Source organism: Pristis pectinata, chromosome 10 (genome assembly GCF_009764475.1).
Source record: "Pristis pectinata isolate sPriPec2 chromosome 10, sPriPec2.1.pri, whole genome shotgun sequence".
Classification (NCBI taxonomy): Eukaryota; Metazoa; Chordata; class Chondrichthyes; order Rhinopristiformes; family Pristidae; genus Pristis; species Pristis pectinata.
The window spans coordinates 64,845,777-64,858,070 of NC_067414.1; the positions used below are offsets into that span (position 1 = coordinate 64,845,777).

The 12,294-nt window shown below is 43.7% G+C and overlaps 1 long non-coding RNA gene across 1 annotated transcript in view; it reads right to left on the reverse strand.

Annotated features, from left to right (window-relative positions):
- The window catches only part of LOC127575357 (uncharacterized), a 157,464-nt gene that overhangs the window by 88,499 nt on the left and 56,671 nt on the right, over window positions 1–12,294 (reverse strand). Inside the window, exon 3 of the long non-coding RNA XR_007957039.1 lies at window positions 4,164–4,269. This is a non-coding gene — a long non-coding RNA (uncharacterized LOC127575357). The remainder of the gene's footprint in view (window positions 1–4,163; window positions 4,270–12,294) is intronic.

Sequence of the window (12,294 nt, forward strand, 5' to 3'; positions counted from 1 at the left end):
ATTACTTCCCATGGAGTTAAATAAACAAACCAGCCTAATAAATTTCCTTGAAAGTTCTTTTGTTGAGCTTGAACTATATTTATTTCTCATTAAGAAATAGTAGACTTAGACCTACATATTAAGTTTTTTTTTATGATCAATGCAATTGAATTGACAGAAAATTGCTCAGAAGATATAGGTGGCACTTCAGAATGCAGATACCACACAATGTGAAATTAATCACGATGTGTGTGTCTTTGCCTCAGGTGGATCCAGAGATATGGAATTGTCCACATTCTCCAGGGTCTCATTGGGAATCCTTATTGTTATAGGACAGTATCTTGCAGTAGGGGCAGGTTGACAGAGAGAAGGGTCTCAACCCATCTATCCATATCCCTCTATAGATGCTGCCTGACCCGCTGAGTTCCTCCAGCTTTTTGTGTGTTGCTCCAGATCTCAGCATCTGCAGTCTCTTGTGTCACTAAGCTCTGTCTTGCGCCCATTCCCTTGTATGTCTCGGTGAATAAGTCAATGTCATGGAGATCAACTTCCAAGCATGCTCAGACATAAGTATTGTCTGCATACTGCAGCTTGATGACAAGGTGACCTTGGCTCTGGAGTGTAGTCAGCAGAGACTGAACAGCTTCACATCAGTTCTGAAAATTAGCACCATTCTGCACGGAAGTTTGTTGAAAGTGAGGTGAACATTGCAGAGAAATAGATTGTGAAAAATGATGAGGGAATTGCATACTCTTGTTTGACACCAGTCATGTGCCTAAGGAATTTGCTTCCTCACAACTCTGCACTTAACCTTCTATAAAAATTATTAATTTATTGGGATATGGGTAACTCTGATTACCCTTGAGAAGATGGTGGTCAGAGAAGGTGGTTCTCTAACTACAGGAAAAGGTATTCCCAAACAATTTTTGGGAAAGGAATTCCAGGATTTTGACCCAGCAATGATGAAGGAACAACAACGTAGATGATATGTGACTTGAACCTGAAGATGGTGGTGCCCCAATGCACCTGAAGCTTTCTTGATGGTAGATGTTGGAGTCTGGGGATGCCCCTGGTCCTCTCTGCATCATTCCTATAAGCTTTAGAATTTCAATGCATTGCTTTTCAGCAAACATCATAAAGTTTGCAGTAATTATTGAGGTTTACACCTGCAGAACCATTCTCCCCCTTAAACCACTGAAACAGAACTGTAGAAAACAGAAAATACTGAAAAACACTCAGCAGGTAAAGCAGCATCAGTGGAAAGAGAAACAAGTTAACAATATTAAATCCCCATGATGATTACAAATATGCAGGAAGTTAAAAACAAGCAATGTAACCTCTCAAATGAGTTACGTAAGTGGCAGCTGCTTGGTGTGGGGATACCCACTGGGGAAGCTGCTGCTCAGGAAGATAAATTCTGTGGGCTTATGAGAGCTGGAATGCTACCCCCAGCCTCTCAACAAAGCCTTCTGCCTCCATTTGTGCCTCTGTGTTACTCCCACCAAAACCAAAACCACCAAGCCCTTTTCTCTCAATCATTCCCTCCCAATTGCCACCCCAAAAGGATGTGATTTTTGACAGTTGCACTATCAGAAAATTGTTGGTTCAAATTCCACTCAAGTGCAAAAATGTAGGCTGGCAGTCCCACAGAGTACTGAGAGAAATCTGCCCTCTCAGATGGTGGTAGAAGACCCTATGGCACTATTTTGAAGAAGACCAGGGTAAGCATCCTCTTGCCTTTGCCTACATATATCACTCGATCAACCACACTAAAAAAAAAGATTATCTAGCCATTATTACATTGCTGTTTGTGAAAATGTACTGTTTGCAAATTGGCTGCTGCATTTCCTGCATTACCATAATGTCCAAGGGATGTAAAGTACTTCAGGATATTCTGTGGTTGTGTAAGTTGCTCTGTAAATGCAGGCCATTCTCTTGTCTTTAATGCTCAATGTTATTAAAAGTCAGACAGCTGTATAAGAAAAGTAAAATAAGCTTATAAATAGAGATAATACAGTACCTCTCTTTTGTTCTTAAGGAAAGTTTTGGAAGACTACAAGGATTTAGCTCAAGTTGAGATCTGATTAGACTGCAATACTCTGTGTTCCAGTACTGCTCTACGGGAACAGAGCTCAACCATTAGGAGGTTATATCACGTGGCACTTTCTCACAAAAAAGGTAGTAGAAATTTAGAATTCTCTCCCCAAAGATGCAGAAGTCACTTGAAAATTTCGTAACTAAGATTGATGGGTTTTTGTTAGGAAATTGTATGAAGGATTATGGAAGCAAGGCATATAAATGACATAACTGAATGGTGGAACATTCTCCATGGCTGACGTTCTTATACTGTTTGTAACGTGAACCAATTTAATGCTAACACAAGAGGGCATAATTTTAAGGTGATTGGAGGAACGTCTAGGGGGGGATGTCAGAGGTCTGAAACTCATTGCCTACCATAGTGTAGAGGCAGAAACTCTTTTCAGATTTACAGCCACTTTGTTGAGCATTTGATATGGTTACGCACTAGTAGCAGGGAAATGGGATAAGCTTATTCTGGCTTGGACACAATGAGCCTCCTTTCAATGCTCTGCATTTTTATGTTTTGGAAAAAAATCTATACTTCTCTGTATTGAATTTTATGTACTATGTTTCTTCCCATTTTGCTTGTCTATCTCCTTCTGGTCTGTTACTACCTTCTTCACTTTGTGTTTCTGAACTGTCTCAGTTGGCCTACTTTCTCAAGCTTCCTAGCTACTATCCTCCTGAGATTTTTCCTGACACACCCTCAAGTTGTAAACTATGGAGGGGTCAGTAAAACAAACAGGATCCATCCCATTCATTGGTTTTTATCAATTCATCGGTGCTTTAGTTCCTATAACCCTGGTTCTTGTGACAAGTTGAAATCAACACTTTTATATAAGGCAGGGTATTCCTGAAACCTATTCAATGGGCCATTACTGCAATTGTTTACAGCATGCCTGTAGCTGAACGAGGGTGGTAAATCTAAGCAGAGTAATTGAGCTTGTTTATCTAACCTTGTAAACTGTGCGATGGCAATCCTTCAATGAAATGCTCTGCTCTGCACACATTCTCTTCTTTCTTTAAATTGCTGGCAAACTGAACCCTGAAAGTTGCTGAAATATTGGAGCTTTTGACACTGAGTTGGCAACGCTACCCCAATATTTTCACAAAGTGGTGGACACAAACTGTCCGACAGCTATAATTAACATCAGTGAAAGGAAGGTGGAAGAAGGAGCTTTGTGTTCATAATAACATTCAGTCAACATACTAAAAATACCCATTTTATTTGGTATACCAGCTGGCTGCAGAACAGAGCTCCTTTATTGCTTTGATGATTGAAGTAAACTCAGAACATCAGCTGGAGAAAGCAGCAGGAGGGAAGTTCACAAGTTCATGTTTTTTTTCTCGTGTGTGAAAAGCCTTTAAACTTTCAGGAGTTCTAAAAGCTTCTTTTCCATCGTGAGTTTTCCAGGGTTCAATCCCAGTTAATCAAAACCAATCTTCAGAAGGGAGGATGCACGAATCTGTCACTGCAATGCACGTCAATACATTTACCAAACTCTAATGATGAGTAAAATATAACCAGAGCTCTTTTGTACTAAAGGATATCTGTCTCTTTGGCTTTTTTTGTAGTGAGAAGAGAAAGCGTCATGCACCATTTTTGTCACAATAGCAACACCCTGTACAATTACGCTTTCCAATGAAATTACAATATGCTTTATGTACAAAAAGAGAAAGGTTTGCCAAAGAATTTTTCATTGTGCTTATAATTCAGTCTATTCAAGATGCTAAGTAAATATTAGGAGAAATAACCTATTGCAGTTTGATAATAAGTCATTTGAAGCTTTTACAGTCATGGTACTGTGAATTAAGTAACAGTCAGTCAGAAACCTCAAGCATGATCTGAAAGGTTCCAGCAAATAGACAGAAAAAATATGATGTAAATTGTGATTGCATTTTGAAAATTTACACCATGCATACCTAAGTGAAGATTCATGAGATAGATAATTTTGTATATGTTTCATAATTTTTAGGTGAGAAATTCACAACAAATTAGTCCTGTTTACAGCTGTTTTATTGCATGAAGTTCTGTTGTGAATGTGGTTGCTACAGTACATGAAACATATAGCATGGTATAACATAACCTTCCATAATGATTTTACCTCCTCAGCTTCTTTCATACATGGGTAGATGTCACTGAATTCCTTTGGGGTTTTCTCTCATTTATCCACTGGAGCCATGGAATCCACTCACCCCAACAAATCACTCCTACAATAAAAAAGCATAAACAGTGACTGTACTTTTTTCAATGGTTTCTGAAAATTCCCCATCATATTTTGATGGGCAATTGGGAATCCAGCCTGAGACACTTCAAGATCTCCTAGGAGTCAGAAAGCCAGAGGGTATCTCCCTATTATTATGTCAATGATTTTTAAAATTCACCTGTGCATTGCTTGTGAAAGAGGTCTTTATATTGCTGTAAGGATTGACTGTAAATCCATAGTTGCTTTCAACGTCAAAAAAAAGTACAGCTTTGACATGGTAGGATTTTAAACCTTGCCAAACTTCCAATCTATTTCTTTGAGCTCTTCCCTTAGAAGAGAAACTGACAGTAGACCTCAAAATGTTATGAGGTTTCTCCTAAGTTTTCACTTTAACTGTCTCAGGAACCCTCAAACAAATAGTGCAAATGAGTCACCATGGTTCCTGCTGGAATCTCAGGTAATTTATGGTGGGAGGATTCCTGGGAAATTTCAAGGCTATAGCAATCTTGCTTCAAGAAAGGATGAATCAAAAAGTGAGTTGGCATCTCTGTGTCTTCCTCAGGGTTACAATAATTGTACAATGGAAAATTTATTAAACCCATCTGCTTACCACCTATATTGAATTTTATTATTGAGGAATAATTTCCATCTGACATAGCCATTCACAAAATGCACAACAGGTATTTACCTAAGCTACTGAAGCAGCAAGGCACAACCCTGTAACCTCCTTCAAGAAATGCAAGGGCAGCAGGTGTGCTGGAATACCACCACCTGCAGGTTACACACCATCCTTTTCTGTCTATTAACCAACTTCCCAATTCCATGTACGCGAACCTTGTTTAACAATCTTCTGTGTGGGACCTTACTGAATGTCTTTTGAAAATCCAAATGCCCCATGTCCACTGGTTCACCTCATCACTGGTTCCCCATCAGTGGTAGGGAAATTATTGGAGAGGATTCTTAGGGATAGGATCTTCTTCCATCTGGAAAAACATAGACTTATTAGTGATAGTCACCAAGGATTTGTGCATGGGAAGTCATGTCTTACAAACTTGATTGAGTTTTTTGAGATGGTGACAAGGATGATTGATGAGGGTAGGGCAGTGAATCTTGCATACATGGACTTTAGTAAAGCTTTTGACAAGGTACCTCATGGTAGGCTGATCCAGAAGATTAAGGCATACGGGATCCATGGAGACTTGGTAGATTGGATTTTAAATTGGCCTGGCCACAGAAGATAGAGGTGGAGGGGTGTTATTCTGACCAGATGTCTGTGACCAGTGGTGTTCCAAAAGGATCAATGCTGGGACCTCTGTTGTTTGTAGTATACTTCAATGATTTGGACAAAAATGTAAGCAGACTGATTAGTAAGTTTGCAGACACAAAAATTGGCAGAGTTGTGGATGTTGAGAAAGGTTATAAAGGATTCAGCAGGATATAGACCAGTTGGAAATGTGGGCATAGAAATGGCAGATGGGGCTTAATCCAGACAAGTGTGAGGTGTTGCACCTTGGGAAGTCAAATGTAAGAGGAAAGTAGGAGCATTGATGTGCAGAGGGACCTTGGGGTGAAAATCCAAAGCTCCCTGAAAGTAGCCACACAAATAAATATGACGTAAAGAAAGTGTATGGCATATTTGCCTTCATCAGTCAGAATGTTGCGTATAAAAGTCAGGAAGTAATGTTGCAGCTGTACATGACTTTGGTTATACCACATTTGGAGTATTGCGTGCATTTCTGGTCACTGCATTATAGGAAGGATCTGGAGGCTTGGAGAGCGTGCAGAAGAGACTCACCAGGATGTCACCTAGATCAGAGAGTATTAGCCACAAAGTGAAGCTGAACAAACTTGGATTGTTTTCTCTTGAATGTCAGAGGCTGAAGGGCAACCTAATCGAAGCACATATAAAATTATGAGAGGTATATATAGGGTAGATAGTGCCTTTTTTCCCAGAATGGAAATTACAAATATTGGAGGACATAGCTTTAAGGTGAGAGGGGGAAAGTTTAAAGGAGACTTACAAGTTTTTTTTCTCACACAGAGAGAGGCAGGTGCCTTGAACATACTTCCAGGGAAAGTGGTGGAAGCAGATATGATTGCCACTTTTAAGAGGCATTTAGACAGACATAAGAACAGGCAGGGAATGGAATGATATAGACTATGTGCAGCCAAATGGAATTAGTTTGGATTGGCATCATGATCGGCATAGGCATTGTGGGCCGAAGGGCCTGTTCCTGTGTTGTACAGTTCTACATTTTCAGACAGTTCTTTTTTGGCAATGTTAGATAACATGAATACCTAATTGTTCCTGGCATTCACTGGGAGGTGGGTATGTAAAATTTAAAGCACAAGGAATGTGTCTGCAATGAATGGCAAGCTGATTGATTATATGAGCTTTGACATGATTTTCGAAATCTTTCCATTTCTGTTTAATGTTCAACCAGTAATAGAGAGACTGATGGTCACAACACATTGAGATACAAGTACAGGCCTGCAACAAATAATTCCAATCAATTCCCCACTACTGATGCACACCACTCCCATGCCAACAGCATGTACAAACTAATCACAAGAAACAAATTTGGAAAGATTTGCTCCAGTCATTGGGCTGAATTTTTTGCAAGTTTATTCCAGAATCCAGTGATACTGAGCCACAAATGATTGATAACTTTTTCCTTTACGTGCATGGTATTCACCCATCCATATATAGTAAGGCATACCATAGGGCACTTACATTCTTGCAAAAAAATAAAAGCAATGCAAATCTGGCCGAGGAACTATGAAGTGCACTGCCATCCACTTTCTCAGCTGGGTCCTTCTGGGAAAACTTGCAAAGAAATTTTTGAAATTCCTGCTACTGTTTCTAGAAAAATTGTAAATGGACACTCTCTTCAAATCTTAACACTTTGCTACAGATAGTAAACAAAATTAAGTTAGAAATTACTTTCACTAAACTTAGGATATTGAAGTGAAAAGGACTGAATTCAGAAGCAAACACTAATGCCTCTGCAACTATAATGGATAAATTTCTACCCAACAAAATGTAGCAATGATAGATACAGTGCTTTGGCAGCCTTAAAACAGACCAAGTGCAAATATTAAGGATTTGTTCATTTGAAGAACATTTTTGTTCTTCGGATCAAGTGTTAAAGGCAAGGTGGCCAGTTATTAGCCATTTCCAGGTGCCTTTAACTTCAAAAGGTGGTTAAGAGCCAATCAAGTTAGTGAAGGACTGGAAGCAGGTACTTTTAATCTTCAAATTCAGGGACATTTAGTTTGAAGTGGGATAAATAGCTGAAATGCCTTCCTTCCCCTCTATAACTGTGAATATTACAGTTACAGAGGAAGTAACATAAGATTTTCTTCTGTAAAAGGGCAGTCAATGAACCATATGGCTTCTTAAGCTAATCTGACAGCTTCATAGCCACATCTTTTAGAAACAATGAAGAAATGAACCCCCATTTTCAAGATTCCTAGACTAACAAAATACAATATCAAATCTAGGGTGGAATTTTTTTTGATTCAATTGTGCAACCAAATGGAAATGACCCCTTGGAGGGAATGTTTTCCCTCAGATTGAAGATTCCTCACGATCACATCAAAACTGCAAATGGGAGGTTTTTGAAAAAAATACTTTTAAGTTAATGTACAACAAAATAAAGAGTGAAGGTAAAAACGAGATTGGGGAAATATAAGAAAAGAGTAGAAAAGTCAAAAAGTCGAGTTTATTGCCATATGCATGAATACATGTATGAACGGGTGCAATGAAAAACTTACTTGCAGCAGCATCACAGGCACATAGCATTAGAAACACAACATTTACAAGAAAAAACATAAATTAAACATGCATTATACAAAATTATACAAGAAAGAACACAATAAGAACAATAAAATAAAGTCCACTGTTGTGCAACTCTACATTAAAAAATTATTTTAGAAAATCTGCAACATTAATTTTGTTCTAGATGTATGATTTTCCATTCTTATAAAACTATTTTTTCAGGACTAGAGAGGGTGCTCAGCAGTATTTATGACTTAGTATAATGGCCAAAAAAGGTCTTGACCCAAAATGTTTACTGTCCATTTCCCTCCACGAATAGTCTGTTGCTGTTTGAAGTGCAGATTACATTGCTGAAGGATACATGACCAGAGTTTGTGGAGGAACAGGACAATACTTTTGAATTTCTGTGTTTAGTTGCTTTTGTGAAACAGCAGCTGAGAAATTTAAGATTTATTAGCATAGCAAAACCCAGGGACAATCAATAGCATAAACACCATCCATTCTGTCTGACAAAATACTGTGCAAGTCTCAATGGACCATATCAGCCTCCTTTCACTACAATTATATCTTCCCTTTCACCCCCTGTAGATCTCTCTATGGCTTTGGATACCAATGGCAAAATAGTTAAAAGAACACCATCTGGAAGGCTGGTGCGTCTTCAAGATATTTGTTTCTATCATGATCTCCTGCATCTTTGGTTCCAGAGTTTTTCTGAATTAGAAACTGTTAAATTGTAGCGGCTATTACTGCGACATGAAAGCAAGACAATAGCCGATGGGTCGCAGAACAAGAACTGATTTATTTTCCCGCCTTCCACGGGCCTTTTAAGAGAGACTGTTCCCGCCCACCGAAAACGGAAAAGACGTATACACTACGTCATCAAACCTTTCCCACACGCGGGTTCTCCCTGTCGCTCGGGGAAGACAAAGGCCCAATACCATCTCGGGCTTTGCCGCTCCAACGACGCGCGACCCGACTGCCGAGCCGGTTCACTTGCTCGGACGGTGAGTCGCTACACAACCCCCACCCAGAACCGGCAATACGGTCCCCAAGGTTCGCAGGTTGTGTTAGCTGTTGCTTAGGAGGTCGGCCTCTGCGTCGCAGTGCTGGAACCTCGACCGGTTGTTGTAGATCTAAATGGGCCGGTCTGAGGCGGTCCGTCGTGAAGACCTCTTCCTTGCCCCCAATGTCCAAAATAAAGGTGGACTCATTATTCCTGATGACCCGGAACGACCCCTCGTATGGTCATTGCAACGGTGCCCTAGGTGTGCCCCTGCGAACGAAAACGAACTTACAGTCTCGTAGTTCCTTCGGCTCACAGGATGGGGCTTGACCATGCCGCAAAGTGGGAATTGGTGCCAAGTTGCTGAGCCTCTCACGCAGTCTTTCCAGGACTGCCGTGGGTTGTTCCTCTCGGCCCCGAAGGGCGGGTACGAAATCCCCTAGGATGACCAGGGGCGCCCCGTACACGAGTTCAGCTGATGAAGCGTGGAGATCTTCCTTGGGGGCAGTGCGTATGCCAAGCAGGACCCAAGGCAGTTCGTCGACCCAGTTAGGACCCTTCAGGTGGGCCATCAAGGCTGATTTTAGACGGCGGTGGAAACGTTCCACCAACCCGTTTGATTGAGGGTGGTAGGCCATGGTGTTGTGCAGCTGCGTCCCTAGCATGTTTGCTAATGCAGACCAGAGGCTGGAGGTAAACTGGGTGCCCCTCTCTGAAGTGATGTGGGCCGGAACACCAAAACGTGAGATCCAAGTTGTGAGCAGCGCCCAGGCGCAAGAATCAGCCGTGATGTCAGATAGAGGGGTTGCCTCTGGCCACTTCGTGAACCGGTCCACGATGGTAAGGAGGTACCAGGCTCCTCTTGAAACTGGCAGAGGACCAACGAGGTCAACGCGGATGTGGTTGAACCTTCTACGGGTAGGCTTGAACTGCTGTGGTGGGACCTTGGTGTGTCGTTGGATTTTTGATGTCTGGCAGTGCAGACAAGTCCTGGCCCACTCACTGACCTGTTTGCGCAGGCCATGCCAGACGAACTTGCTGGCGACCAGTCAGACAGTTGATCGAGTTGAAAACGCGTTTCCGCCAGGCTGGAGGGACTATAGGGCGGGGTTGACCTGTTGCGATGTCGCAAAAGAGGATCTGCTGACCTGAACCGACTAAGAAATATTGGAGCTGCAGGCCCAAGACTGCTGTTCGGTAGCTGGGCAGCTCGTCGTCGGCTTGCTGTGCGTCAGCCAGGGCCGTGTAGTCGACACCCAGGGACAGGCTGTGGATGGTCAGTCTGGAAAGTGCATCGGCAACAACAACGTCCTTTCCGGAGACATGTTGGAGATCCGTTGTGAATTCAGAAATGTAGGACAAATGTCTCCGCTGACGAGCTGACCAGGGATCAGAGACTTTGGAGAAGGCGAAGGACAAAGGCTTATGGTCAGTGAAAGGCCTGCCTTCTAAAAAGTACCGGAAATGCCAGACCATCAGGTACAGCGCTAGAAGTTCCCGATCAAAAGCGCTGTATTTCAGTTTGGGTGGTCTAAGGTGCCTGCTGAAAAATGCCAAGGGTTGCCAACGGCCTTTGATTAGTTGTTCCAGTACTCCACCAACCGCGGTGTTGGATGCATCCACTGTGAGGGCGGTTGGGACATCTGTCCTAGGGTGTACGAGCATCATGGCGTCTGCCAGGGTGTCCTTGGCCTTAACGAAGGCAGCCGCAGCCTCGTCGTTCCAGGCGATGTCTTTGCCCTTACCAGCCATCAGCGAGAACAAAGGGCACATGATATGGGCTGCTGCAGGGATAAACCGATGGTAAAAGTTGACCATCCCCAGCAATTCCTGCAGGCCTTTGACCGTGTTGGGACGGGCAAAATGGCGGATAGCGTCTACCTTGGCTGGTAGGGGTGTTGCTCCATTGCTGGTGATTCTGTGGCCGAGGAAATCGACAGAGTCCAGTCTGAATTGGTACTTGGCCGGGTTGATTGTGAGGCCGAAATCACGGAGACGGGAATACAGTTGGCGGAGGCGGGAAAGGTGTTCTTGGCAGTCACGGCTGGCAATTAGTATGTCATCTAAGTAAATGAACATGAAATCCAGGTCTCGGCCTACCACGTCCATCAGCTGCTGGAAAGTCTGCGCGGAGTTCTTAAGGCCGAACGGCATTCAAAGGAACTCGAAGAGGCCGAATGGGGTGATGATCGCAGTTTTGGGGACGTCATCCGGGTGGACCGGGATTTGGTTGTATCCCCTAACGAGGTCCACCTTGGAGAAGATGCGAGCCCCATGTAGGTTCACCGCGAAATCCTGGATGTGAGGGATGGGGTAGCGGTCCGGGGTGGTGGCATCATCCAGCCTGCAGTAGTTGCCGCAGGGCCTCCACCCACCGGTGGCTTTGGGGACCATGTGCAGGGGGGAGGCCCAGGGGCTGTCTGACCTGCGAACGATCCCCAGCTCCTCCATGCGACGGAACTCTTCCTTTGCCGGGCAGAGCTTGTCTGGAGGTAGTCGTCGTGCTCGGGCATGAAGGGGTGGCCCTGTGGTAATGATGTGGTGCTGCACCCCGTGTTTGGGCATCGAATTTGTAAACTGAGGTGCCAAAACTGATGGGAACTCAGCTAGGAGCTTGGTGAACTCGTTGCCAGACAGGGAAACGGAGTCCAGGCACAGGGCTGGTAGGCTGGCTTCTCCTAGGGGGTATGTTTGGAAAGTTCTGGAGTGCACTAGCCGCTTCCCTCGACTAACGGGCTGTGGGCCTGAAGGAAATCAGCTCCTAGGAGTGGTCGGGCGACGGCGGCAAGGGTAAAGGTCCAGGTAAAATGGCTGCCACCGAATTGTAATTGAAGTGTACGGGTACCGAAAGTCCGTATCGTTGTGCCATTTATGGCATTGAGTACAGGACCTTGTTGCCTATTACGAGTGTTGCGGCCGGTCGGGGGCAAAATACTGACCTCTGCTCCAGTATCGATGAGGAAACGCCGCCCGGACTGTTTGTCCCAAATGAATAGGAGGCTGTGTCGGCGGCCAACCGTCATAGCCATCAGTGGCTGGCCCTGGCATTTCCCTGAAACTTGCAGGATGGGCGGCATAGACGGGCCTCCACGCCCCACCTCTGATGGTAGAAACACAGCTGGTCGCCAGTGTCGTCATCTGTATTTCTGGGGTGTGGTCGTTCACTTGCTGGGACTGGTTTAGGAAGGCGTTGGGCTCACGGCCTGGCGATTTGGCTGATGGACGACCCGCTCTTGCGTTTGGCT